Below are 6,000 nucleotides of genomic sequence, written 5' to 3' on the forward strand. Positions count from 1 at the left end.
AACCCACACATGGTGTGGTGAAGAAGAAGAAGAAAAGAAGAAATAATAGAGGTAAAAAGGTATCTCTCCCAAATAATGTTGCTCCCATCACACATCGTGCCTCATGAAAGTGAATCAAATATGTTGATGGAGGATGACGATATTGATGATGATTTTGTTATGCCTATTGCTTGTTGTGATGATTATGATTGGGAAGAATATGATAATAATGTTTGCTATACTATTGGTGCCATTCATGCTATTGATAAGAATTATTGTGATGATATGCAAAACCACAAGCTTGGGGATGCTATGTTTAATGAGTATGATATGTTTGAAGATTTATTTGCTGGAAATAATGCTTGTCCTAAGCTTGGGGATGCTTTGCTTAATGAATATGATCCTTTGATTCCTTCTACTTTCGATAAGAAAATTTATTATGATGATAGCATGCCTCCTATTTATCATGATTACATTGATACAAGTAGTGGGTTTGGAAGAGTGTCAACTCTAGGTAGTGATCCCACTATTTTGGAGGGTGTTGAATCTTATTACAATATTGATGAAAGTGGATTTGGAGAGGTCATGACTTTATTTAGTGATACATCCACTATTTTGGAAGAGGTTTCAATTGAGTATGACAATGAAATTGCTATCTATGATGATTATTATGATGACATCTATGCCATAAAGAGTGATAAATCTTCTATGCTTGTGCATCATGAAAAGAGTGTTGTATGTGATGGTTATATTGTTGAATCCATTCATGATGCTACTGAAAATTATTATGAGAGAGGAACTTGTGCTTCATGATACTCTCTTTATGTTTCAATTCTTATCTTTTATGTTAGCGTCATTGGAAATCATCGTGCCTAGCTTAAAAGGCATTAAAGAAAAACACTTGTTGGGAGACAACCCAACACTTTTACCTACTGTTTTTGTGTGTTCACATTATTAAGCTACTGTAGTAATCATGTTTTATTACTTTTGTTTCAATAAAGTGCCAAGTAAAGCCTTTGGGATCATGTTGGGTGATAGTTGCTTTGATCTTGCTGAAAAATAGAAACTTTTGTGCTCACGAAAATAAGTCTAATTTTTAACAGAAGAGTGCTATTGAGTTGATTCTTTTTGCAGAATTTTAATATACAAATTGCTCACGTGGTCCTAATTTTTTTTCATAATTTTTGGAGTAGCAGAAGTATGGTTTGAGTACAGATTACTACAGACTGTTCTGTTTTTGATAGATTCTATTTTCAATGCATAGCTTCCTTGTTTTCTAGTTTCTATGGCTTATATTGCTCAATGTAAATTGTAGAAATGATATGCCACAGTAATAATTTTGTGATAACAATTATGAATCTTGTCTTTGACAGTACCAAAAGTGGAAGGGTTTGCTCTTTGTCATACTAACCTATCTCACGAAGTTCCGTTAAGTTTTGTGTGATTGAAGTTTTCAAGTTTTGGGTGAGATATCGATATGAGGAGAATAAGGAGTGATGATACCCTAAGATTGGGGATGTCCAAGGCACCCCAAGGTAATATCCAAGGAAGATCCAAGCAACTAAGCTTGGGGATGCCCCGGAAGGCATCCTCTCTTTCGTCTCCAACATTATCGGTAACCTCACTTGGAGCTATGTTTTCATTCGTCACATGATATGTTTTTGCTTGGAGCGTCAATTTATTTTGTAGGACTTGCTTGCTGTTATTTAGAATAATGTTCTGCATCTTTTATTTCGATAAAAGTGGCATTGATAGCCTTTGCCATGCTTATTTTGCAAGTATACATGTTGCTGTTTGAAAACAGAAAGTTTATCGCTGTTGCAAAAATTCCCTAAAAAAGTCAGAATGTGATAAAATGTTGAAACTTTTTGCATAATAAGCTCTGATAAATTTTCTACAGTGTGGTAGAATTTAATATTGTTTGGAGTTAGGGAAGTATTGATACGCTTGCATTCTTTACAGACTGTACTGTTTTGGCAGATTGCTGTTATGTTTGCATCGTTTGCATATGTTTGCTTGTTTAATGATTCTATTTGAGGATAGGAGTATTAAATATGCATAGGCATTTAGTATGCAATGTTGAACAATAATTTTAGTGATTTGCTACAGTAGATAATGATAAGGTTTTTGCATTGGTTTGTACTAACTTATCTCACGAGTTCTTGTTGAGTTTTGTGTGGATGAAGCTTTTGAGATTTAGGAAAACCGTGATATGATAAGAATTAAGGAGACACAAAAGCTCAAGCTTGGGGGTGCCCAAGGCATCCCAGGATAATATTCAAGAAGTCTCAAGCATCTAAGATTGGGTATGCCCCCGTAGGCATCCCACCTTTCTTCTTCAACAATTATCGGTTGGTATCGGTTGAGCCTAAGTTTTTGCTTCTTCACATGAGTTGTGCTATTCTTAGAATGTCATTTTATTTTCATTTTGCTTGCTGTATTAATAAAATACTTAGATCTGAAACTTTTTATTAAAATAGAGTCCTCAAATAATTGCCAGGGAGGCTAAGTAAGCGGCATTCACATCCCGTCAACGAAGCTCTTTTCTATGTCATTCACTCTTGTGCTTAACTTATATCCTATGAGTAAATTGTTGAATAAATTGAATGTCATGAAGTTGAAATCATATCATGCCTAGTGGTAGCTTCACATTGGGTTTAGAAAGTGAAATCTTTTGAGGCTTGACAATCACAATATTGTTCATATAAGAAATTCACAAATAAAAAGTATAAGGAAGAGAACTTTCACATGCAAATACACTATCTTGGAAATCTTTTGTGATTGTGAGCCCCCATCAAAATATTATATGCCAGAACTATTGACGTTGGACAAGGAAGACAACATAATAATTTATGTTTGTTCATATTCACATAGAAGTTATATTGTCATAGATCCTTCAACATGTGGTGCTTGCCCTCCATCTTTGCTAGCCAAAAATTTCGCACTAAGTAGAGATACTACTTGTGCATCCAAAAACCCTTAAACCCAAATCTTATTTCCAAGAGGCCACCATACCTAACTAAGGATTGAGCAAGATCCTTCAAGTAAGTTGTCATCGGTGCAATAAGGCAATAAAAATTGCTTCTAAAAGTGTTAGATCATTTAGTGTAAGAGAAAATTAAGCGTTATATGAACTTATGATGGCAAAGCAATAAAAGTGACAGACTGCATAATAAAGGTTGCTATCATAAGGGGCAATATAATGTGATGTTCTTTTGCACTAAGGGATTGAGCATACAAACAAATAAGCGCATGGCAACCTCTGCTTCCCTCTGCGAAGGGCCTATCTTTCACTTTTATGTATTTACTTTCATGCAAAGAGTCAAAGTATTTCTCTCTATTCCTTTTTATTTTTTCTCTTTTGTCAAGCATCATGTGGTGAGGAAAGATCTAGGCACATATGTCCAGTTGAATATTTGTAGCATGAGCTATTATTGTTGACATCACCCTTGAGGTGAATACGTTGGGAGGCAAAACAATAAGCCCCTATCTTTCTATGTGTCCGGTTGAAACGTTTTGCTCATGTGTACGTGGTGAGTGTTAGCAATCATAGAAGACTACAAGATGGTTGAGTATGTGGAGCTCTTACTTAAACTCCGTTGAATAAGTTGAATTGTAATTGCTTGGTGACTTAGAACATAGGTTGTTGAGTTTGAAGAGAATTCATTGTTTGAACCTTAACATGTGAATTGGTTGCTACTATAACATGAGAAGTTTTATAAGAAAGTATTGCTGTTATGATGCTAGGAAAAGTGAATGAAATTATCATTGATCAAAGTTATGCACTTTGCTAGCATTCACACTTCATAAATTATTTCTTTTATTATTTACCTACTCGAGGACGAGTAGGAATTAAGCTTGGGGATGCTGATATGTCTCCAACGTATCTATAATTTATGAAGTATTCATGCTGTTATTTTATCATTTTTGGGACTAACCTATTGACCCAGTGCCCAGTGCCAGTTGCTATTTTTTGCTTGTTTTTTACATCGCAGGAAATCAATATCAAACAGAGTCCAAACACCGTGAAACTCCACGGAGATTTTTTATGGGCCAGAAGACATCCATTCGGCCAGAGCAGCACCTAGGGGGTGCCTCGAGGGGGGCACAACCCACCAGGGGCGCCAGGGCCCCCTGGCGCGCCTAGGTGGGTTGTGCCCACCTCGGTGGCCTCCTTGCACTCCCTCTTTGCACTATAAATCCCCAAATATTCTGAAACCCTTCAGGGTTAACCTAGATCGAAAGTTCTGCCGCCGCAAGCCTGTGGTTGAACATCGTCAGCAGTTGTACCACCATGGCTTGCTATTTTTAGAGGGTTTTGCTGTTGAACCTGAACAATTGTAGACGTTTCATCCCCAGGCCCCACTAGTTTGGACACCTGTGGCCGCGTCTGAAATTCCTCCTGAATGAGTTTTTAATCATGTCCACCATCCTGTCCATCATCCCGAACACATCCGGATCCTTTACCCAAATGAGTCTGAGAAGATGCACCATGAAGTATGAATTTTTATCATCCACTACCACTGCACCACAACACTACGTCCCTGATAGCTAGGTTGGTCGGGAAAACGGCCTCCACCAACAAATTATTGGTCGAGAAAGACTATTGCCGACCGAAAGTGTCCGTTGGGGAAAGTCCAGACGGGAAAAGCCAAGCGACTATTGGACGCCACTAGTATGTATTTCCGACCAACTGACCGATGCAAGTTTTCCCAACCGACTGTGTGTCAGTATAATTGACTTTTTCCAACACACACCAGTAGAGAATTCTGGTGCATGGTGTAGTGATCCCTGGTCGACAATTCGAGAATCTCATTCCGGACTAGGTCCCAGATCAGCTGCGCCCAGCTAAACTTATGCGCTAACCCCACCTTTGCTTTCTCAATCGCGTCCGACACATTTGACGGCAACATGTCTTTGACATGAAACTCAGGGTGGATACACATTATTATGAATTGCAAGACGGTGTAGGTACCCGTGGCCGGGTTCAAGTTGGGAGGGAGCTCCTTGTGCTCTGTCATGGGTTGGAGTTCAATGTCTGTTGCGTTGAGGAAGGACTTGCGGTCGATATTGACGTGGGTCCCCCAGATGTAGGCGCAGGACTAGTAGCTCCATCGCCTCTGCAGGTGGTAGGAGACGACGAGGTGGAAGACGTGGTCGTGTTGGGGGATACCATCCGAGAGTTGGAGCCACGTGAAGTCGAGGAGGCTAAGGTGGCAGAGGGTGGCCTCTGTATTATGGTCGTTGGGCTAGCCCTGGAGAGAGGATGGCGACTGGTAGATGTGGAACTCGGCGGTGGGAATCTCCTCGGACCTACCGCAGACACTTACCATGGCCGTGTTGCAGATCTTTTATGAAATTGTGTTGTCATACTACCGTTCTACCTTCATAAAGTGCATGTCATGTGCACGATGTCTGTGGCGGGTGTGTTGGGAACGATACTATGCATGCACTATAGGAGGAGCTAGATCTGTATAGTGCCTCTCTCGGGATGCTAACTGTTTTCTCGGAGAAAGATGCAACATCGCATTGATATCATATAGAAGAAAACTATGAAGCATCTCGCATAACAAAACATTATTTTATCCCAAAATACAACACATACTTAAAAGCTAAAGGTGACAGAAGCATCGGCACAATCGTGCTTCTAACTAGACAACAATAATTAAGATAATTTCATGGTACAGTGTGCAAGATTGAAGGAATAATCAATCAACAACTTTCCAACACACATGCAAAAACATCTTGCCAGTAGGTCGTGCTAACCGGCAAAACTATCCATCCATGACAGCATCCTCTCCAATGAAATCCTACAATGAGAAGAAAATTGATTTGAATACACCTGTCTAGCTCAACAATTCATATGCAAAGATTTGATACATGTTAATAAGAAATGTTCTTACGTTATTTAGAAGGTTGGTAATATCATCCGATGGGAAGGCATTAATGCCATTCAGTAGATCACTAGGCTCTTGTTGATTAACCATACTTTCTTGCACAGGGAGAATGCCAGCTGCATCC

The sequence above is a fragment of the Triticum aestivum genome, chromosome 7A (assembly GCF_018294505.1).
Source record: "Triticum aestivum cultivar Chinese Spring chromosome 7A, IWGSC CS RefSeq v2.1, whole genome shotgun sequence".
Taxonomy (NCBI): domain Eukaryota; kingdom Viridiplantae; phylum Streptophyta; class Magnoliopsida; order Poales; family Poaceae; genus Triticum; species Triticum aestivum.